The sequence below is a fragment of the Hemicordylus capensis genome, chromosome 2 (assembly GCF_027244095.1).
Source record: "Hemicordylus capensis ecotype Gifberg chromosome 2, rHemCap1.1.pri, whole genome shotgun sequence".
Classification (NCBI taxonomy): Eukaryota; Metazoa; Chordata; class Lepidosauria; order Squamata; family Cordylidae; genus Hemicordylus; species Hemicordylus capensis.
The window spans coordinates 386,823,142-386,847,046 of NC_069658.1; the positions used below are offsets into that span (position 1 = coordinate 386,823,142).

At 45.1% G+C, this 23,905-nt stretch overlaps 1 protein-coding gene across 8 annotated transcripts in view; it reads left to right on the forward strand.

Moving 5' to 3' along the window:
• The first annotated feature begins 599 nt into the window (after positions 1-599).
• MYOCD (myocardin) overlaps positions 600-23,905 on the forward strand; it is a 306,487-nt gene continuing 283,181 nt past the window's right edge. For 5 of the 8 annotated variants that reach the window (XM_053288183.1, XM_053288181.1, XM_053288193.1 and 2 more), the window contains exon 1: positions 600-1,126. The gene's annotated coding sequence lies outside the window, so the exon portion shown is untranslated. Of the gene's footprint in view, positions 1,127-1,746; positions 2,167-23,905 lie in introns of those variants that run through there. The other 3 variants (XM_053288184.1, XM_053288182.1, XM_053288185.1) reach the window with 2 other exon arrangements.

Here is a 23,905-nt window from a genome sequence, read left to right on the forward strand (position 1 = left end):
CACAGACATAAAAGCGCACAAGAAAAATGCGCTCACGGAGCATTGCTCACATGGAAAAATGCCCACACGGAAAAATGCCCACATATATACTACGCTCCAATGCAAGAATTTTTCCATGTGGGCATTTTTCCATGTGGGCAACTTTCCATGTGGGCATTTTTCCGTGTGAGCAATGCTCTGTGTGTGCATTTTTCTTGTGCGCTTTTATGACAGGGGTGGGTGGGTTTCTGCACGCAATTTTCTTGTGGGCTTTTTTCATGTGCGTTTTTCCCCCATAGAACCCCATCTATTCTGGCCTCACCACTGTTCCCTCTAACAGAGATCCTCAGATATTGTTGACTACAACTCCCATAATTCCCAGCCAAAGGCCACTGCAGCAGGGGATGCTGGCAGTTGTAGTGAACAACAGCTGGGGATCCCTGTGGGAACAGTGGGCCCCACTATGGTTCCCTTTTGCCATATGAATGTGTGGGAGGTCAGCCTGGGCTTGTCTTAGAGAGCAGCTTGCTTACAGGTGTGATGATATATGGCCCTGTAACTTTAAGATCTATGTTGGTAACCACCCACTTCCTGTCCTGTCTAAGCAGAGAGGCCCTACTTTCCTTTGCTTCCTCCAGTCAGCTTTTTGAGTTAGCCTCATTGCAAGCAAGGCAGCTGCCTGCTACTGCGTTCTCATGTGTCTGTCTGATCCTTCATCATGAGAACAACCTTCTAGGAAGCCAGATCACTAATGTGACGGCCTCCTCAGGCCACAAATAACAGCACTGTAACAGGACTGTGGTTTCCCTGTTCCCAATTCCAGATGACCACTCACAGTCCTTGAAGAAATCCCTCTTGCAGACATGCCAGAAGAAAGGATTTTAGGTGCTGCCATCTGAACAGAAAATGCCTTGTTGTGTCCCTGGCATATGGGCTGGTTGATAAATTTTAGTCTTCCAAAGGCACATAATCTCTGCTCTGGAGTTTCCTCACTACCCTCCACCACCCAGGGAAGTATGAGGCCTACGACCGTTCCAGTTGTGGTATTGCTTTCCAGCTTCACAGCCTGTGCAAGGATCAAGGTAAAGCTACGTTCTTGGCAGCAGAGTTGCTGGATTGTTCCAGTCCCTTGTGGCTGCAGGATTAGGTGAGCAGCCAAGGAGCAGAAGCTGATGTAGGTCTGTGTGCGAACTCCCCCTCCCTCTTCCTCCTGCAATTGTTTGCTGGCCTTGAACTGTTTGTGTTGGATCGTGAACACTGTAAACAACTTTTAAATAACAACAACAACACAACACAACTGCTGGGACTTAAGGGGGAAGGGAAGAGCAATATTTGAATCAGTTGTCAAGCCCACGATGAAAGAGATCTGTTCTGACACAAGCCTATTCGTGTTGAGCAGGTGGCTCGTGGAGGGGGCTCCTGGTTTCGTTGGTAAGGGTCTGGGGCTCCATCTGTTCTAGGACTCATCTAGAATTAGTCCCATAGCCTCTTTAATTCCAAGGCTCTGCACTGGATCATATGCAATAGAAAATAAGTTAGTTCCTCTAAGTATGTACAGAGTGCCATTCATAACCGGGACACAGTTCATTGCCACAGTTAGTTCCCATGTAGGAAGAATGCTATCTAGCGCAGACTTCCAGACAAGCCTGAGACCCAGCACCTTTCATTTGTTGTTGTTAGCATTTCTAGGTCTGTGTTGTTAGCATTTTTAGGCCGTTCATCTTTTGACCTTAAGGTGGTATACAGAGAATGAAAACATCAGTCAGCAACATTAAAACACTTAAAGTAAACTTAATTGCTGCTAGAACTGACACAGGGGCAAATAAAACAATGAGGCTGTTCTCACGAGCAGCCAAGCCTGGGCTTGGCGGCCTGTGAGAATCCTGCGCCGAAACCCAACAAATGTGCCCTTAATCCAGCTGCCGGGGTCATGTGTCAGCGCAAGTTACTTGCAGCTCATGCTGACACAGAGACAGGCACAAAAAGCGCCTGTCCCCTGGGGGAATCCTCTAGGGCCCTGTGCTCAGTGCACTGTGAGAGGCTGGGAAAACGGGTTCCAGCCTCAGAGCAATCCACCCTGCTCTGTGCTGCATGGGGATCGTGTGGGAGCACGCTTTGCACTCACACCAAGCAAAAAGTGACTATCTGAGCGGGATGGCATGGTTTGCGAAGGCGTCCTCCTGCCTGGTAGGTTGTGTGAATGGCCCCAATATTTGCAACAGTGGCTAAAAGGTTGTCTCAAAAATCTGTCATGGTCCAAATGCTTGAGGACACCTGCTGTCAAGTCTCCCCAAAAGGCAATTCTGGTTTTGATACAGAAGCAAGACTAAGAACTTAAAAGTAGGGGTACTGATTAGAATGCTGGTCTAAGACCAGGGAGACTTGGGTTCATAATCCAAATTCAGCCACAAAGCTCACTAGGTGACCTTGGCACAATCACTGGCTGATATCCAGACTGAGTTCCTCAGTAGTAGTAGTACCCAGGACTGGAGTTAGTAACTCCTGAGTAACTCCAAGTTACTCTAAAGGATGTCTAAATTTCAGTAGGACCTCTAGTAAATTTAGTCAGGATGTCAGGTACTATCCCTCTTACTTTTAATGCAACATAGAATTTGAAATGCAACATAGATTTGAAATGCCTTAGGCTACATCCTAAGCCCGTTTACTAGGGAGTAAATCTCACAGAATGCAGTTTGTTTCTGAGTAAACATGCTTAGGCTCAGCCTGCACATGCCTTGTTTCTAGGATTTTTATTTTATGTATAGTATTGTGTGTGTGTGTGTGTGTGTGATAGCCTCAGCAATTCTCCAGGAAATATTCCCTGTTCTGTTCATGAATACATATTTGTGTGCTTGTTTATAAACAACATTATAAAAATAGGGAGAGAAATGTCAGCATATAACATCATTTTCCCATAATTAAAAGATGTTTTAGAGCAGAAAAATGTCCATTTTAGGTGCAGGGGACACCGATCGTATAAATAAACCGTAAAGATAAACATGAATATGGTTACCTCGTTGTTCGCATGCGCCTGTACACCCCGCTTTGAAACAGGCTCCCACACTATAAATTTAAATAGCACAAAACAAACGAATTCTCCAAATGCTATTTATACTGGCAGTATGGCCAATGATGTCATTGTCGTAGCAATCACAAATTTGTTTTCTTGCAGTAAATGTGATGGCTTTTCCCATTAATCGTTTAGTATTGGTCATGTTCTGTGCAAGACTTTACAACCAGCTCATGTTCTGCTTTGGCTGGCCACTCTCTGGGTCCTGTTCTCATCGCCTCGCTTCACCCTGAGACTCTCCTTGTGCCAGCTTTTCCGCCACAGCCAGGCCTTCTGGCAGTTTGCCACGTGATAACCAGTTGACAAGCTTGATACCCATTCATAGTAGGGAGAATTTGCACTGATTAGAGTGGCACACATCAGGTGCAAAGGAAATCGGGGCGGGGGGGGGAGTTGTCTGGAAGTTGCTCTAGAAATGTCCACAGTCCATTCCAGAACAGCCTTGACTGAAGCCTGAAAGGTAGACGCTGCACAGTTCCGCCTTTCTAAGCCTCCATGTTGTCTCTGTGCTTTGCTGAGAAAGGCCGTTGTAGTGGATGGGCTCCACCGCTAATGCGGCTGTCTTAATTCACAGTTACCACAATAGGCAATAATAGTATCTGAGTGACTTAGAATAATATTTGGAAGAATTCATCTTAACTATATTAGTCTGTTAAGCTTTGAAATCTTTACAAGGTCCTTAATTCCAGAGACACTGCTCAGCCTCGTGTGCCAGAGGTTTTGCAATCTGGTGACATGCAGGCAGCAGGGGCCTCGCTGGGACCTATCCTACCATCTTTGTAACTGTTCAGAAACTATTTAATGCTGAAAATCTGTTTCTGTTTAAACAGAAACGCTCACTGTAGTGTTCTGAAACCCCAGCTTTGTGGTGTCCCTGTTTTGCTGTGCAGTGTTTGGGTCATTCTCGGCTTGGCATGTTCTTGGAATTATGAGATGTTGCACTGGCTCATTGTTTTTAAATTTCAAACATATTTGCAAGGCTTTTTAGGAAAAAAAATGCTGTAATTATTTAAAGCAACAAGGAAAATGCCTTCTAGTAAAGATATGATCCAGATTCTATTGTACTGTGGAACAAAAACCACAGATGAACAGTCATGCCTGCTACATTATGTGCTTAGTTCAATACCAATTGATTCCTTAAAGAAGGAGAAAATCATTTGGTACCAGATTCCACTCCCTTCCTCCTATAATGTGTGGCTACTGTCCCAATTCACTACTTATAAAGGACCTTCCAATGTTAGGCAGCCAGGGAAACAGGGGAAAAAAAATCATTGTGCATCTTTTATGATGTGTTTTGATTTTGCATTTGTTTTCATGCGTTTTTTAAAATGCATATTACACATATATTTTATTATTTATTCCTGGGAGGTATATACTGCTTTTCAAGATTTCACTTTGTAGTTTCCAGGAATTTTTTTTTTTTAAAGTCACAGATCCTAAAAACAAGCAGCAAGACAGTTAAAAATATAGTTAAATAGTTAAAAATAAAAATAAAATAAAAACTAACACCACCAACCAAGCCCTTACAGTGAAGCCACAAAATTATAAAAGGTGGCCAAAATGTTGTGTTCTTCCAGGGGTCATTAATGCAAAATAAATGTTTTAATAAACCACTCAAAAGAAAACAGCAATGCCAAGCCTTCTAGTGAGGAGGGAACAAACAATTTGGGTGCTACATCCGAGAATGTTGAGTTTCATGTATTTTGCTGAACAAAGCCTCGATGGGTGAGGAACCTTCAATAAAGCTTGCAGAGATCTTAACATATGGGGCGGTCATTCCAAAGACAGGGTTTGTAGGGCTTTAACGGTCTAACCAGTACTTTCGTTTGAACCTGGATCCTCGAACCAAACCAGCAACCAGTGCAAGTCAACTAAAAGAGCTCTGCACCATCCCCTGTTAACAAGCTGGCATCTACATTTTGCACCAGTTGAAGTTGCCAAACTGTATTCAAGGGCATCCCAATGGAGCTCATTACGGTAGTCAAAATGGTTTAGCAAATGTTTGCCTAGCAACTTATTGCACTATTCTTTCCTTATGATGATCCAGTTTCACATGGAACCCTGCTATGAGATGACTGCAAAAGCTGCCTTATGGGGCAAGGCTACAGCATCTGAGCCTGGTGCATTTTAGTTTAGAAAAGAGGCAACTACGGGGAGACATGGTAGAGGTTTATAAAATTATGCATGGAGTAGAAAGAGTGGACAGAGAGAAATATTTCTCCCTCTCACAACATTTAGAACCAGGGATCATTCCATGAAACTTAAGGCTGGGAATTTTAGGACCAACAAAAGGAAGTACTTTTTCATACAGAACATAATTAATCTATGGAATTCTCTGCCATGGGGTGTGGTGATGGCCACTAGCTTGGATGACTTTACAAGGGGCTTAGACAAATTCATGGGGGGACAGGTTTATCAGTGGCTACTAGTTTGATGGCCATAGGCCTCCTCCAGCCTCAGAGGCAAGATGCCTCTAACAACTGTTGCAATATCAGGAGAGAGCGAGCATGCCCTCACCTCTTGCCTATGGGCTTCTTGGAGGCATCTGTTGGGCCACTGTGGGAAACAGGATGCTGGACTAGATATGAATATGATGAATATATATAGATAGGCCTTGGGCATTATCCAGCAGGGCTGTTTTTATGTTCTTCCCTCACCTTGACAAAAAACACTATGCGAATCGACCTTCAAAAACCTTGATTCCAGAAGTCAATAGAGTAGACAATTGGTAAAATTCTATGAGACTTTTCAGGGATATTCCTACTTGGGAAGAGGGTGTTGAACTGGAGAAAGGTTTGGGAGCAACATGAAGAAGAAACAAGGCCAAGAGAATAATATGCTTATTTAGCATGTGTACAACAAACTTCAAGTGCTCAAAGCACTTAATATACATCCTCTCTCATAACATTCCAGGTTGACCAGCATTCCCATATTGCAGATGGATGGGAGGCTTAAAGAATTGTGACTTGTCACCTACATGAGTTCCTAGACTAGTAGAAGTAAGATTTGAACTAGGAATTTCCCAGCTTAGTCACTCTGCCCCCCACCAGAGTTTCAGGAGGAAGGTGCTATCACTTCTTCTCACTGCTTTATCCACAACCAGCAAATAGACTTAGACTTTTGATTATGAGTTGTTTCAAACATGATTTGTCAGGTATCAGTTACCTAGAGTGCTGATGTAAATGCTGCGGAGACCAAATAGTTGTGGCTATAGCTTATGCTCAAGAAGCTAGATCCCAGCAGGACTAACATGTATTATGAATTAGTTTTACCAAATGAGATAAACTTCTAGAAGACAGAGGGATGAAAGAAAGAAAGAAAGAAAGAGGAGGAAAAATGACTGTGACTTTGCTACGATGTCTGTGCATGAATATTTTTACCCTGAAGGAATGCAGATGCATTTTTGCTCCCTTAGAGCACAGTTTTCAGCAGACCAGCAATGATGCACTGTACACAGACCATATTAAAACACAGTGTTCTCCCAAGAGTTTTCCACAGCATTTTCTTCTAAGTACTTGTTTTGTAATGGGCATTTTATTTGTTTTTGCAAAGACCTTAAATAGTACATGTCTTGGTTCAGGAAAATCAATGTGCTGTTCCTTTATGAGCTGGAATGAATTTTATTAAAAGGCTCTTTATTTAGGAAAAAAATGTGTGCTTAGTCCAGATCACCTCTTTTCAGTATGATATATTGTCTAGTAAGGGCAGAAAAAGAAGCAGTTTAGGGTGTGTCAGTAATGAGCATTCCCTGGTGTTGCATTAGGTGGCAATCAGCATTTCTAGTTCTCAAAATGGCCACCATGAGAATGGCTGTTCTGTATATAATATGTTGAGTGGATTGCTCCAGTTGTGTAGCCGGTTTCTGCTCTGCTATCAGATGTCCCAAAAATTACTGCTGGTGTTGTGATTCAATGTGATCAGTGCAATTATACCTATTATAACTGTCACCAGGAGCAGCTACCATGCACAGTCTGTCAGGGAGCTTCCAGACTGCAGTTGTAAGGTGTAGAAAAGACCCTACGTTTTCTAAAACACATCCAGTTGTTGTACAAGCAGTATGACTATGGGATGAGCAACACGCCCCCCCTTCTGAAAACTCACAGATCACCAGTCAGTCTGACCTAAAGAAACTTCCTTCTTGGATCCAGCAATATGAAAACAGATTCTGTACCTGTAAGAAAGACCTGTCAATGGCACATCTCAAGATAAAGATTTTGTAGCATGTTAACAGCTGTCTAAACCCACTTTATTCCAGTTCCAGATTATGCTCTTTGGAAGCATGAAAATTCCTCATACAAAATGCCTAAAAGATTGAGCTATGTTTTAAAGATTGCCATGCTCACAGGCTCATCATTACTCTAGAGAGACAGTTCGAGAGTCTTTTCTATTCTATGGAAGAATGTCTAGGAACACACCACCTTGTTTAAGGAAACCATAAGGATAAACATGCTTATCTGTATCTTGCATTAAACAAAACAGAAATAGACAGTTCTTTACTGGTTTCAAAGATGAAACTGACTTTTATGAGAACTTTCAATCAGAAATCACTTGTACAGCGCACATAAATTAAAATCCAGTATACTGAAAAAGGCAGAAAGCCATTCAGCACTTGCACATTATGCTACACAAGCCTGTAATGAAAACAAGAACAGGCACATCACAGCTGCCAATTCAAGGCTGGGATTGTGTAAATAGCTGAAACTTTTCACAGAGGTTGTAAATTGCAAGCCATGGAACACTTTCCAGGAATAACAACTTGCTTTTCCAAATTACAGTTGTTCACTTTCAAAGTGGCCTGTCTTTCTCACTCTCCCTTTCTCCCTTCTTTTCCAAGGGTAGGATGCTCTGCTCTCACAGTTCCCTGTTTTATATTTCCCTGTGAATTTCCTCTAGAAAGTTCAATAAAGAAGTTGTAGCTCTGCAGTTAATGCCAGGACCCAAAGCACTGTCCTGGGATTTTTTTTGGTTCTTAGCCTATCATATGAGGTTTAGTGACTATTTTCCACTGTGCTTTCAATACTATTAATTTTTAACCTGATACATTTCTAAGGGCCCGGTCATGACAAATTGTTCATGTTGTGGAAAAACTATTCCTGGATCAGGCTTTTGGTGGGCATCCACAGGAATGTTGTTCAGGGTGGTAATGAGATGGGCAAAAGAAATCAATAAAAATAAAATTAGATATAAATATAGATACACATGCGCGCGCACACACACTCACACACAAATATATGCATACAATATGTAAATGGAAATCTAAATGCATAAAAGGCCATGAGTCTGGGAGAGGGGCTGCCTCTTGTTCCCCCCCCTCTAGTGGACACACACAGTTTGAATATTCCTGGATAATAAATAGGAGAAGCTTTTGATATACTAGAGAACTAGTATATCAAGAAGGCTAGGCAAAAACCTTTCTTCTTGGGCGCTTTCCAGATTAGACCCTGCAAAGGGGTCATGTCGGATCTTGGAAGTGTGCTTTCACACTTCCTGCGTTGTGGCACTGCGGTCCCTAGCTGGACAGCAGGGTGCCGTTCACATTGCCAATGCCCTGTCTCAAACTTAATTGCTGCGGTGTAGAGCTAGGACGTCATATATCTGGCATAAGGAAGTTGCTGTTTTGGGGGGGTTGTTAGTCGCTGCGAGACTGCTCTCCTTACTGTTTGTGTTTTCAATGTGACTTGCCCGACTGGAGGCATTTTGCTGCTGTTGAGCAGTTAGTCTGGAAAGCGCCCTAGCATCTCTTTGCAGATTAGTTTTTATATGAAGGAGCTCAGGCAAACCCCCCTACCTGCAGTCTAAAATGGTAGAATCCAGGTTTACCATGTGATAAGCTATATGTATAGACTAGGCTTGCTCAACTTAGTCCCTCCTGCAGATGATGTCCTACAACTCCCGTAATTCCTGACTATTGGCCACTGTGGCTGGGGACTATGGGAGCTGTAGTATAAAAAACAGCTGGGGGCCAAAGTTGAGCAGGCCTGGTATAGCCTAAGCCTCGATAAGATAAGCTTTGACAGAGTTGGGCTACAAGATCAGCTCGGAGCTTTTTTGCATTCTTTGCTAGTTAAATATGATGAACAAGATTTCCAAGAGGCCACCTGCAGGCCAACTAAAGATGATTTAATTCACATGCACCTGCAATGGCCAGGGCAACCATGACACATGAAAACATGACTGCCTGGGAATCCTGAAAGTGAATGCAGTAACACAAGGCTTACCACAAGACTGGAGACTACAGACAATCACCTTCCCTTATAGTTCGAGCCACCAACTAGCAGGTTTTAAAGTGGTTAGCATGTGGTTTCCAGTTGTCTCTTCTCACTCCTGAAGTTATTCCAGTGAGAGTACCTGATCTCAGCCGATTGTTTGGATAGTACACTCTTGCTAAGAAAGATATAGAGATGAATCATGTCTTAATGCAGAAGGAGAACAGGATGGCCTTTGGGTCCTTTCCAGTCCTGCTGTCCTGTGATTATGATAACAAGGTTTGATTAACAGCTAACCTGTTTGCGTCTTGTGGCACAGCCACAGTGCTTTCTGCTGCTCTAGATAGATCTTGTCTTGGGTTGCTTGAGGGTAAAACAGTCATCTGGAAAATGCATTCTCGTGCGCATTTCCACGCCTATGCCCAGTGGTTTAACATCAGGTCCCAGGAATGCTTCCCCTCTGCATTGCAGGTTTTCAGGGGGTAAAGATGTTTCTATTTAATGTGGGTTGCTTTGCCCCTCCAGAAGGATTTCACAAATAGTTGGTTTATTGTGTCAATTGCTGCCCTTTGTGAAGAGGAAAAGCAGCATCTGGAGAACATAATGGGTTCTTGGCAGAGCTGTTTCTGGGAGGCCTCTACGTCACCTCAGCCTAGCGTGGCAATGCGCTCTGGCTCCCCACAGCCTTGCTATGGAGATTGGGAAGCTGTACCTGGGGGCATGATTTGATGGCTGAAGCCAAGCCACTGCAGGAGGCAGGAGTTGCTGGCGCTAAGCCGTAGCATAAGAGTACAGGCTATTGTGTGGTGACCTGCGGCCAAACGGATACCATGCTATGCTCTTGGTGAAAAACAAAGGAGCACGGGGCTGGAAAGCACTGGCTTAGCCTCTGTGAAGAGGGGCTGCCAGACCTCTCCTGTATCCCCAAGTTGGTGCAGGTTGGGAGTTTGGGATTTCCATCCGGATGTGCTCCAGAGAAGGAGGTAATGGACTTGTGGCAGGGGTGGGGGTGGCACTGGTATGGGCAGCAGTTCCCTTCCACTTGAAATGAGGATGGAGGGGATTTGCAGGACTCCCAGAAAGGGGCTGGACTGCTGGGAATGGGGCATCAGGATGTCATTTAATCCAGGCTAGTTCAGGGTATATATAGGAACTAGGGATGTGCACGAACTGTGGTTCGAACTGCGGCCCAAGCACATTTTGGGAGTGGGGCCCAGGAGCTTTAAGAAAAAGGAGAGCAGGTCTTTACCTGCTCTCTGCCACCCCATGCATCTTCTTGCTGGGATGGCGTGCATCCCAAGAAGTCCCACATGGCATCAGCACACACATGGCGCCCTGCCTGCTGATGCAGCGTGGGGCTTCTTGGGACATGCACCGCCCCAGCAGGAAGCTGTGTGGGGTGACGGAGAGCAGGTAAGGACCTGCTCTCCTCTTTCTTAAAGCTCCTGGGCCACACTCCCAAAATGTGCATGGGCCACAGTTGGTTCGTGCACATTCCTAATAGGAACACAGGAAGCTGCCTTATACCGAGTCAGACTGTTGGTCCATCTAGCTCAGTATTGTCTACACAGACTGGCAGCGGCTTCTCCAAGGTTTCAGGCAGGAATCTCTCTCAGCCCTATCTTGAAGATGCCCAGGAGGGAACATAGAACCTTATCTTCCTAGAGTGGCCCCATCCTGAAAGGGAGTATCTTATAGTGCTTATATGTGGTCTCCTATTCAAATGCAAACCAGACCCTGCTTAGAAAAGGAGACAATTCATGCATGCTACCACAAGGCCAGCTCTCCTTGGCTAAAATGAGTCAAGGGGTGAGACTCTGACCAGCTTCTATAAGGAGGCATTCCTTGTGCACTAGTTAAAAGGTAGCAGTCATTTGGTAAATGGTCTGTCAAGTGGTCAGATGCAAAGGGGGATGGATACTCTGCATATAATGGATGTGCAGAAGAATGGTTGTTGGCAGGTGCAGCTTCCCATGCAGGAGTGAGGAAAGCTACTCTTGCTTCAAAATGCCTTCGTTTTCTATGTTCCTTATTGTATTCCTATCCTACCCTAACCCTAAAGAGTCAGGGTGGTAGATATGGCCCCTGCCCCCATGTGACATCATGGTTGCTGCGCTGTCACCAGAGTGCCGTCCATATTTCAGATGCCTTGATTTGGGTTTTATTGATGCGTTTTGGCCCTATAACATCGTAAAACTGTTGCCGGAAAGTGCTGTGTTTTTCCATTGTACAGAGGCTTGCCCCGTGTTTGATGTGTTGTAGTACAATATGGTCTGGACAGCAGGAGTGGAGCCAGGCTGGCGGTGGCCCGTGTGCAGCGGCGGAGGCGCCCCTTGGCCTCGCTTCCGCATCCGACGTCAGATACAGGTGTGTGGTCTCCCTTCCAAATGGGGCCGCACGGCCCCATTTGGAAAGGAGATTGAACTGTACTACTTTGAACAGCGCGGGCCGGAAGCTGTTCCAGCCACGCTGCCAGTGCAATGTGGGCTGATCTCTCTCCTAAAAGGGGCTGCGTGGCCCCGTTTGGGAGGGAGAGCGATCAGCCCTGCTGCATTGGCAGCGGGGCCAGGAGCGGCTTTCCCTGCCTTTAAGGCCAGGAGAGTCACCCTGGGCATGCTGCCAGTGCAGCATGGGCCGATTTCGGCTCCAAATAGGGCCACGCAGCCCCTTTTGGGACCGAAATAACGCCCCCGCATCTGATGTCAGATGTGGGGTGTGTGTCTGGGGCCACGCTCGTCCAATGGTGACTCCGCCCCTGCAGGACAGTTCACTTGGATTTGCTGATTTTTACAGCTCTTTCCACCCATTCCTGAAAAAATGTTGCTGTTCCTGTAAAAATGTTTTTTTTTTTTCATTTTTCAATGCAAGTTCTTGGGCAAGGGTGCAATCTGCAAGGGTGCAACTCGTTTCTCATTTGCTTTGGTTTTGATCGCTCATGTTTTTCATTAAGATTTTTTTTTTTACACATTCACACTGTGAATTTGCTGGCTCATTCAGCAGATCAAGGATCTGTTGATATGTAAAACCACACAATATATTTTGCTTAATATATTGTCTCCTCTCGGTTTTTCATTTCTGCCTTCGGCCCTAGGTTTTGGTCACATTTGTCTCTGGAATTTGATATGTAAAGTTTTTTTGTTTTGTTTTTTTAAACCACAAATATATCTAATGTATTTCTGCTCCATTTCATTTCTGCTTTCGGCCTTGGCTTTTGATTCCAATGGTCTCATGCCCCACATGTTTGTTGCTTCTGCTTGCACAAAGGAGAAAGTTGTTGCACCTTTGCACAAAAGCACTGAGAAATGTTTTGTTTTTTAAAAGCATTCGTCATGTCAGCAGCCCTCCCCCCTCCGCAACCCCATTGGCTGGAAATGGAGGAGGAGGAGGGTGCAGTGAATGCAATCCAGGTGGAATATGGACATCTCCTGGCTGGAAAATCCACTGCAGTGGTGGGCAATACGGGCAGCCAAAACTCTGTCACATTGCATGGAAAACTGCATCAAAGCCGCTGTGCTTGCGGTTTCAAACCACTGCCTAGTTCCACTGAACTTTGCAACACTTTAACTATTGCAAATCTCAAAGTCCAGAAAATGCCCTGGTTAAATGCCAGGCTTGCATGGTGCCAATCCAATATTTTCTGGCATCTAACAACTGGAAATCAGGAGTACAGACAACGTGTAAACCTCCCTATTCCAGGCCCGGCAGCTTTGCACTGGTTGCGAGAACCTGCCCTATGTGAGAGTAGGGACTCACAGATGGTCTTTGGATGTATCACCTCATATTGGTATGAAACAGAAAGCCTGCACTTTAGGCAGTGGCTTCAATCTTAACCCATGTGGATAGGGATCTGAAATATACCAGGCTGGCTAGCTAAAATCATTGAAGCATGCAAGGCAGGGCTTCTCAAACTTGGGTCCCGAGAAGTTGTTGGATTTCAGCTTCCATTGCCCCAGCTGGGCTATTGTGGCTGGGGATTATGGGAGTTGTAATCCAACATCGGAGGATCCACGTTTGAGAACCCCTGATGTGATGAGATTGTAGTTTTTCTGAGGACCAAGTTTTATGGAATGATCTTTGTATGAGTTTCTGTTTCTTAAGAGACTTCACTACCACCCAACCATCACCCAAAGCAAGTAGCAGCCAAGTAATTGGAAACAGGCTTCATCCATTTAGCAGCATCAGCAGAATGGGTGCTACGTACCTAGAATTTAGGCAGATAATTTCAGATCCTCAAGAAAAGTACTTTACGATGTTCAGTGTTAATGTCCAGAATTTTGTACTTGATAAGGCAAACGTGGAGTCTTCAACTACAGAAATCAGGCTATGTATGAAGAAGAAGGATGAGAATTGTGCCTGTAGAGATGAAGTAAATTTACAAGAGAAAAGTTTCTTGGGATCAAGCATCCTATGATAACATTTCTTAGAGCTTCATGTTCATTATAAACTGTTTTTCTGTTTCTTTAGCAAAAAGGTTTTCAGCCTTTAGGCCATTACAGTCCAGGCCCAGCTCTGAAGTGTTAGCCATGACAATTTCCTCTTTCTGTTGTTGATCTCCTTTTGCTAGATCTTCCTGCTGCACCCTTTCTGCCTTTGTATTCTGCTAGTTTCTCTGTGGTATTGAACAGTCACAGCACTTGTCATACACTGACAGCTGATCCTGGGTGGCTTGCAAAGCATTAAGGGACAGCAGATATTGATAAGCAGCAGGCTGGCGACCTCTAGAGTCTCCTTGTGAAAAACATATCTACAGAGGGGAGCCGCAGAGTTTGCTGCTTTGTGCCTACATAGATTCCAGTTTCGGTAGTGGCAAATAACATAAGTAATTGTCAATTTAGCATCCAAAGGGCTTATTTAATTTGTGCTACTTAAAAATTAGGCTGAACTGGTCCAGAGTAAGGTAGCCAGTTGCTGGATGGGAAGTTCCATCCGCTCCCCTGCCCAGCAGTAAATAATAGACCTCTGCCGCATATTAGCATGTAACTGAAGCCTGGTCTATACATGCATCAGAATGAGATGGTAGAGACCTGGAGCAGGGTTTCTTAATCTTGGGCCCCCAGTTATTGTTGGACTACAACTCCCAGAATCCCCAGACATTGCCTTTGTGGCTGGGGATTCTGGGAGTTGTAGTCCAACAACATCTGGGGGCCTAAGGTTAAGAAACCCTGTCCTGGAGCATTCCCAGATGGGGCTTTTAATTTGCATCTTTACCAGAATGAAGGATGTGCATTCACATATCAGCCAGATGTACCCTGAAGTCCATGCGGCATATCAGAGAGCACTCCATACACAATTCAGGTTTTCCCCTCTGTATTGGAGCCTAGCTTGATTTATGTCCAGGGTAAAAAAATAAAATCAACTTTTTGCATCAGAGTATCTTATATGCCCCAAACTTGCAATCAATCCATGTAATGCCTACTATCTGGGAAAGCTCCTGGGGTGGTTGAGTAGGAATCTCCATGTGATCCCTTTTTGAAAAATCTCCATGTGAGAGAAAAAAAGAACAGTACCTCGCTGCAAGTAAAAAAAAACAACTAGCATTTTAGGCAAAAAGATTCTAACCCTGTTTGTGCTTTGCTGTGCTAGAGATCTACCTCCAGTGAAGTGTATATAGGGGATTTTTTTTTTTTTAAGAAGTGATCCCTCATCTTCTGTCTGAAGTGCTACAATCCATTCTACCATCACCCCTGTAGAATCCAGAGGAAAGAGTTGTGGTATGCAAAGACAAGACTGTGGAGTTGAATCAGGAAGATTAACGGTTTAATGAGGAAAATATTATTTACATAGAGGCAAATGCAGACTGCTTTTCAGTGCTCTTGCTGCTGGCTGTTTGTTAGCCCCACCTCTACTCCAGGACTGGAATGAAGTAACTAAAGCAACATTCAAAAGCTGGCCTGGATCTTTCATTTTGGACAACCAAAAACCTCAACCCCTAGGACCAGAGCGCCTTGTTTCCACCTCATTCTGTGCCATGTCCAGACCTTAAGGCCTACACATGCAGCAGAATGCAGTGGGGACGAGATGGCAAAAAGGAAGAGGAAGTGGAGTACACTGTACCCCTTCAGACCGCAGGTGGAGGATACCATTTTTTAAAAAAGTTTCCTCACATTAAAAAAAAGCACACTAGCAATTAAGAAGGGAGGGAAACCCTAGCATTTCATGGAGAGAGGTTCTAGTCTAGCCCTTTGCCTGCTGTGCTTATTTTCTGGGTGCAGGAGATCTTTAACACAGGGGAACATGCAAAATGTGAACCTCCTTATTTGCAGTTTGAAGTGGTCCAGTCGTTCCTGCCCCCTTGTTCTGTTGACTAGACTTAAGCCTCCTTAAAGCACACTCACACCCAGATACATATTGTTGGATGTATGGATTTTTAAAGCAACAGAACTGCCTCCCCTTTGGTAATGAATGGCATGTGAGCAGAAAACCAGTTGGGGAAATTAAATATTTCCTGCTTAGCAAAGCTATTGGATGGGATTGGACTACGTGTGTGCCACACTGAGAGGAACCAGTGAGACTTGGACATTGCAGAACATCTTAAACGGACAACTGGTGCGGGAGGAAATTATGCTTGGGAACCTCTAGTTTAGATAACACCATCCATCATGAGAGCGTATGAGGAATGCTAGGGATTGAACTCGAGACCTTCAGCCATAGCTACCACTGAGCTATTGCCTCTCAAGGAATGCTTCATTTTTATGTTGTCATTGAGGTGGGCTTGTAAGAGAAACAGAAATATAAAGGAAGCTAGCGTCTCTCTGTGAGGAGAATCTAAGACTGTTATGACAAATGACAGTCAAAGGCAAGAGGAACTTCAGCGCCCCAGGGAGAGAAACTGGTCTGGCCCATAAGAATGACGGTCCGTGGCGTACTTTCTAATCAAGTGACTGGATAATGTGGGATGGATATGGGGAAATCCTGCCTTCCTGGCAATAAGATCTGTGAGTCTGTGGAGTAATCTCCCAGGGGATGGCGAGGAATCCCCGTTGCGTAGTTTAAAATTGGATTGGGGCTTGGGAATCTGTTGCAAGGGGGAAATGGCTGATGCTGTGTCTGTGTGAAAATCTAGCTGATTTGGAAAAGAAATGTTTACTAGACTGGCATGTATTTTTTTATCACTTGGGGGTGGTTTTGTTTGAGGATGAGAACTTTGGGTCAGGGAAATCAGTTCTAATGGGCAAAGTTCACTTCAGATGGAACTTCAGTGACTTTTGAAGCGTTATGTCAGGCAAGAACACAAGACTAGCCTTGTTATTCAGAAGGAATGACAGTTTGTTTAGCTCAGCATCCTCTCTCTCACCATGGTTAGTCAATGCAGTCTACATACCTAGCAAGTGTGAACTATATTATTTCCAGAAATGTGGGGGTGGGGGGGAGAAGAGGGGGGATAACAGCAAAATCAACATTAGTATCCTAGCTGTAGTCAGTATGTTACATGCAGGACACACTTGGGTTCCAAGACGTGGTCTGAGGGCCCATGATACAAGCACCGTGCTGATGGCAAGCAGGTCTAGGTCTGGTCAGTGCCTGGATGGGAACTGAATGCATGCCATCTGGAGTTCCATGATGGAAGAATATAAATGATCATAAACAAGTCAAATAAAATATTGCACAACTAAACAAACTGCCAAGGTTGCAGAAAAGCTCTGCACTTACAAAACTTTCCCAACACTGTTCTGTGGTGGGCTGGTCCCTCAGACTATCTTGACAACAATTCATGAGCAGAGCTGATGTATATTGAGTTCAGTTTGAGTGTTGTTTTTTCAAATGTTGATACAATGAGGAGCCACTGAAGTTTGTCACCCATCTCTCTCCAAAACTACATCCCGGCGAGCAAGTTCCTCTTTATGTTGAATAGGATCATCTTGTGAACACACATTTTACAGCTCTAAGAGACCCAAGACTTGTAACCATTTGGACTAACAGCCATTGATAACCTTATCCTTCATGAATTAATCCATTTTATTTGTATAGCTATCCCTTTATTAAATGTTTTGCACAGCGGCAAATGAATGTAACATGGATGTACATGGATGTAAGTTCTGAGTATTGTATGTGTGCAATTAATAAAACTAAGCAGCAAAGTAACAGGAAAAAGAAGGGAGTGGGAAAGGGATAAATTCCATAGGAATTTACTAAACTTCCAGAAGGGCAGACTGGGCAGTCCAAGCTCCAGTGTTACCTCCCAACAGGATTAGCAGACTCCTTCATGCTATGTCCTGAATGCCTGCTCTAATTGCTCCTTGTCTTAAGGATGCAATTATTAGACCACTTCTGAAGAAGCCTGCCTTGGATCCCTCAGAGTTGAGCAACTACAGGCCTGTCTCCAACCTTCCATGGCTGGGCAAGGTGATTGAGAGGATGGTGGCCTCCCAGCTCCAGACAGTATTAGAGGAAAATGATTATCCATTTCAGACTGGCTTTGGGGTGGAGACTGCCTTGGTTGGCCTGATGGATGATCTCCACTTGGGAATTGACAGAGGGAGTGTGATTCTGTTGGTCTTTTTGGACCTCTTTGCAGCTTTCGATACTTTCGACCATAGTATCCTTCTGGAGTGTCTGAGGGGGTTGGGAGTGGGGGGCACTACTTTGCAGTGGTTCCGTACCTACCTCTTGGGCAGGAACCCCTGGAGACAGTTGTTCTTCAAAATCGGAACTTTTGTATGGTGTGCCTCAGGGCTCCATATAGTCTCCGATGTTGCTTAACATCTACATGAAACTGCTGGGATAGATCATCAGGAGATTTGGTGCAGGGTGCTATCATCAGTATGCTGATAACACCCAAATCTATTTCTCCATGTCAACATCATTAGGAGAGGGCATAACCTCCCTAAATGCCTGCCTGGAGGCGGTGATGGGCTGGATGAGGGATAATAAACTGAGACTGAATCCAGAGAAGATGGAGTTACTCATTGTGCGGGGTCGGAACTCGGGAGATGAGTTTGATCTGCCAGGTCTGGATGGGGTCACACTTCCCCAGAAGGAACAGGTACGCAGTCTGAGGGTTCTTGTGGACCCAAGCCTCTCCCTGGTGTTCGAGGTTGAGGCAGTGGCCAGAAGTGCCTTCTATCAGATTTGGCTGATACACCAGCTGCGTCCATTTCTTGAGATAAGTGACCTCAGAACAGTGGTACATATGCTGGTAACCTCCAGACTGGATTTCTGCAATGCACTCTATGTGGGACTGCCTTTGTATGCCGTCCGGAAACTACAGTTGGTCCAGAATGCAGCAGTCAGGTTGGTCTCTGGGTGATCTTGGAGAGACATATTATTGCTGTATTTGAAGAGCTACACTGGCTGCCAATAAGTTTCCAGGCAAAATACAAGGTGCTGGTTATAACCTATAAAGCCCTAAACAGCTTGGGCCCTGGGTAATTAAGAGAACGTCTTCTTCGTCATGAACCCCACTGCCCATTGAGATCATCAGGAGGGGTCTGTCTGTAGTTGCTACCAGTGGCTATTTAGGGACGGGCCTTCTCCACTGCTGCCTACAAGCTTTGGAACATGCTCCCTGCTGAAAGAAGAGCCTCCCCTTCTCTGACAACTTTTAAAAAATATTTAAAGATGCATCTGTTCTTCTGGGCTTTTAATTAACTACTGTTTTAATAGTTTTAACATTTTTTAAAAATATTGTTTTAAAATTTTAAATTATTGGCATTTTTAAATTTTTTTCTGTTGTCGTCTGTCTATCTATATAAATCTCTAAGGCGTATCTGTGGCTAATCCCATGTGTGGCAGCTCTCGCTTGAAGCACCGTGGTGATTTGGCAGGAGATTCCATATGCAGATAGGGAGGAGGAGCCTGTGCGAGCAGAAGCACCATGGTGATTGGGCAGTAGGGATTCCATATGCAGATAGGGAGGAGGATCCTGTGATGGTTAATGTGAGTTGGAATGCAACTGTTACTGGTCGGAAGATGTTCTTGATTGTAGAGGAGAGGAATCTATATCAAAGGATAGTGGGCAGGGGTCTTCGAAGAGAGGGGCTGTGAGGGAGGAAAGAGCCCCTTCAGGAGAAGGAGGTTGCCGCTGTGTGAATTAGATGACGAAAGAAGATGAACAAGATCTGTTAACTCAGGAAGGGAGAGAGAGGGAAAAAGAAAAAGAAAGGAGAAGAAAGGAGAGGAAGAAAGACAGAGGGGAAGAGTGTGGAGGAGAGAGAAAGAGACAAAAAGAAGGGAGGGGAAGAGAGAAAGAGAGAGAAGGAAGGGCAAGGGGAACGAGCCATGGCAGTGCCTATTGGCAACAAGGAAGGGCCCAGTCAACCACTGCTGCTTTTGGGGGCTACCAAGGCCATTGGTGGAGGGATGCCGGCCAACAAGGGATGGGCCCGGGCCTGTCAGTGTCCTGAAGGGAACGAGCGGCCATGGCAGCAAGGAAAGACCCAGTCAACCACTGCTGCTCCTGTGGAGAAGAGCAGGAGTGGGGCTTGGGTGAGGGTGGTGAGGTCTCTGGGGATAGGGGGCTGCAGCTTGGCCAATAGGCACCACAATGCTGCAGCTGTGACCAAGAAGGGTGAAGGAGATGGAAGCAATGGGATGGAGGAGCAGGAGATCTCTGAGGTGAGGGGGGCTGTGGCAGGGAGTGAGGGAAGCAATGAAGTACTAGCATGCAGATGCTCTGCGCGGGTTAAGCTTGTTTATTTTGGTTTAACTAATGTTTTAACCTTTTCTGTTGTCATTTATTTTGCGTTGTTGTAAACCCCCCAGAGACATAAGTTTTGGGTGCTATAAAATATGTTAAATAAATAAGGTATGTATCTTTTGCTTTCTGACTGATTCACACGTGGCACTCTCAGACTTTCACAACTTGTTTTAAAAGTCCTGGGGGTGGGGCGGAATAAGTATTTCAAAATGGTTTCTCTTCTGTGTTTATAAACATTTTCTCCTTCTTCAGTAGAACATTTCGTACATATTTGCAACATGCACATAGTTGTGGACGGGGTATAGCAAGTTAGGAGTGAGCCCTGGGACAAAATATGAACAAAAGGGTGGTGACAAAAAGACAAAAGAGTGGGCCCTGGGGCAAAAGATGTGAAGACAGACTCCTGCCCCCACCCTTCTTCAGAAAGGCAGGAAGGTAAGAGCAAGCTGTCACCCAGCTGGAGAGCCCTCTCCCTCAGGGGCCCAGGGAAATCCACCCCCTCTTCAATTATAGCTGTGCCCTTGGTTGTAGAAGACAAGAGCACAACTCAGTGGCAAGGCACGTGCTTTACATGAAGAAGGTCCCAGGTCCAACCCCTTTCATTTCTAGGTAGGGCTAAGAAAGACCTGGTAAAGCTGCATCCAGTCAGGGTCGCTGAGCCAGAAGGGCCCATGGCCTGACTCAGAAAAAGGCGTCTTCATATACTCCTGTCTCCATGCTTATGCCTAAAGTTGCCAGTCTCAGCCCAGAGAACATGTATACTCTTTCAAATGCCCCAAGGCAGATGAACCAGCTTTGGCTTCTCCTACCTGTTCCGGTGGTGTGCCCTCTCACCTGCTTTTTGGCATACTTGAAAGTCCAACCCATTACAGCACGTAAGTGAGGAAGATCTAGGACGAGGAAAGGAGAGGCAGGAGGAATCAACATGGCTGCATCATATGGGAGCCAACATAGTGTTGGACTAGGACTGGGAAGACCTGAGTTCGAATCCCCATTCAACCATGAAACTCACTGGGTGACTCTGGGCCAGTCATGTATCTCTTAGCCTAACCTACCTCACAGGGTTGCTAGCTAGCTAGCTACCTAAATAAATAAATAATAATAAAAAAATCTGTCTATCTTCCATGGCATCAGGGACTGCAAGGGCATCTACACGATTGGGTGGAAATCTGGCAACCCTGCCTAAGCCTAAGTGGGTCGATGTCTTCTTAAACATTTGGCAGCTGTCGTGTAATTGTTCTTTTGGACCAAGGCACGAACCCCTGGCTTGCTCCTCCCTGCTTCCTCTGGAGGGCAGTGATATTTGGTCAGGAAACAGTGTGCATTGCACAGATGCAGGATAGTGGACAAGCCATCCTTCTGAAGTGGGGAACGTGTGTGTGTGTGTGTGTGTGTGTGTGTGTGTGTGTGTGTGAATGGTGCCGTATTATGCCGATTACCAGCACTGGCCTCTGGGTATGGGGTGGATGGAATCTGCCTGGCTGGCTGCTGCCACTGGGGCTCCTCTTGCTCGCTTTCTCCTTTGGAAACCAAGACTCCGCTAGACCTTCCAGATTTAAAAATAGACCCTTTGCTTATGGAAAATTAAGGATGGATAAGCGGCTCCGCAGGATGCCTCTTTGCTTCTAATTATATTGTAAATCAATTGCTGTGTTAAAGAAAGAATCCTGGCAGGCAGCTCCATCCTCGGTGCAAGAGGAGCCTTTGTAACTTAAACAAGATGCTTTGGCAAATCCTTCAAGCCTGATTTTCATCAATGGGAGAGCAGGGGAGCAACTGGATGATATACCAGGTAGGCTTCTGAGTTGCCTGTGGCCCTCTAGGTTGTGGACCTGCAGTGCTAGATTTCAGAGAGTCATGTGGTCTGCTTATCATTGCAGGCACAGGAAAGCCACAGCCACAGGCATAGGTTTTGGGGAAAGCTGCTCAAGCCTCTGCCATGGCCATCATTAAACAGACAGAGAAAAAGATTGGAAACGCAGAAATGCTATCCAGAGAGAACATAAGAACAGCCCTGCTGGATCAGGACCAAGGCCCATCTAGCCCAGCATCCTGTTGCACACAGTGGCCCACCAGATGCCTCCAAGAAGCCCACAGGCAGGAGGTGAGGGCTTGCCCCCTCTCCTGGTGTTGCTCCCCTGTAACTGATATTTAGTGGCATCTTGCCTCTGAGGCTGGAAGTGGCCTATAGCCACCAGACCAGTAGCCATTCGTAGACCTTTCCTCCATGACTTTGTTTAAGCCCCTTTTAAAGCAACCCAAGAGAGTGGCCATCACCACATCCCATGGCAAGAATTCCATAGCTTAATTATGTACTGTACGAAGAAGTACTTCCTTTTGTCTTTCCTAAATTTCCTGTCCTTCAGTTTCATGGGATGACCCCTGTTTCTAGTGTTGTGAGAGAGGGAGAAGAATTTCTCTCTGTCCACTCTCTCTACTCAATGCATACTTTTATACACCTCTATCATGTCTCTCCACGGTTGCTTCTTTTCCAAACTAAAGAGCCCCAGATGCCCTTATGAGCCCCAGCCCTGCTCATAAGGAAGGTGCTCCAAGCCTCTGATCATCTTGGTTGTCCTCTTCTTCATCTTTTCCAGTTCTTCAATATCCTTCTTAAGATATGGTGACCAGAACTGAACACAGTACTCCAAATGTGGCTGCACCACAGATCTGTATAAGGATATTATAACACTAGTATTTTTATTTTCAGTCCCCTTCTTAATGATCCCTAGAATGGAATCTGCCTTTTTCACAGCTGCCATGTACCTAGTCGACACTTTCAGTGAGCTGTCCACCATGACCCCAAGATCTCTCTCCTGGTCAGTCACCAACAGCTCAGATCCCATCCGTGTATGTGAGAAGTTGGGGTTTTTTTGCCCCAATATGCATCACTTTACATTGGTTTACATTGAATTGCATTTGCCATTTTGATGCCCACTTACTAAATTTGCAGAGATCTTTTTGGAGCGCCTTACAATCTGTTGTAGATTTAACTACCCTGAATAGTTTAGTGTCATCTGTGAATTTGGCCACTTTGCTGGTTACCTCAACTTCTAGATCATTTATGAACAAGTTAACAAGCACTGGTCCTAGTACAGATCCTTGGGGGATCCCACTTCTTACTTCCCTTCATTGTGAAAACTGTCCATTTATTCCTACCCCCTGGATATGATTTCCCCTACACTGTGACCTCCAGCACCTGCACATGAAGCAGTGTGGTGATGCAATCCCACTTAGCAGGGAAACTTGTGTGACTAAAGCAACTGTATAGATTGAACATGTGGATTGTTTCCACATGTTTGGCACCTTCCATCCTGGTGGGCCACCATTTGTGAAAGATCCGTGTGCTTCACCCTGGCCATGTGGCTGCTTTATTCATGTATGTTCCTCAACAGTGTGGGATAATACTACAGGGAAGCAGCTCCCATATTGCTGTGGGTGCATGTGGGTGCGGGGCTCTTCATCCATTCAAGGAGCAGCAATTACCAATAAAAGGAAAATAGAGCTGTAATACATCACTGTGTGCAGGGCCAATTAAATGAGCATCTGTCTCAAAGGGAAGTGTGCTAAGGTTTGAGCTCTTGCTTCTGCCATGATACAGGTTGGCTGTATCGTGTCTGTGGGTGGTCATCGTGTTATAAATCTAAATGCACACGTCGTGGGACATAATCCTTTAGACTATTCAAAGATGACATCATCATCAGGCAGGGTGAACTGAAGGGGGGCGAGTTCTGTGTCATCTCCCCACCCCCTCCTTATCAGGGAGCCCTCTTCTGGTTGAGAGGGCAGATTTGTGTAGCTGCAAGTTGCTGGATAAATGCAGAAACTGCCTGGAAGTGAATGGAAAAAGTGAAGTGTTTTGCTCCTCCAAGCAGACGACTCAAGCAGACTAAAGTACAGAAAGCTCTTTGCATTCTCAAACCATTAATAAATTCCTCACTCATCTCAATCTAAACAACTGTACAAAGGTTCACATTTGTCAGAAACTGGCTAATCCAGGAGAAAGCAGGCAGC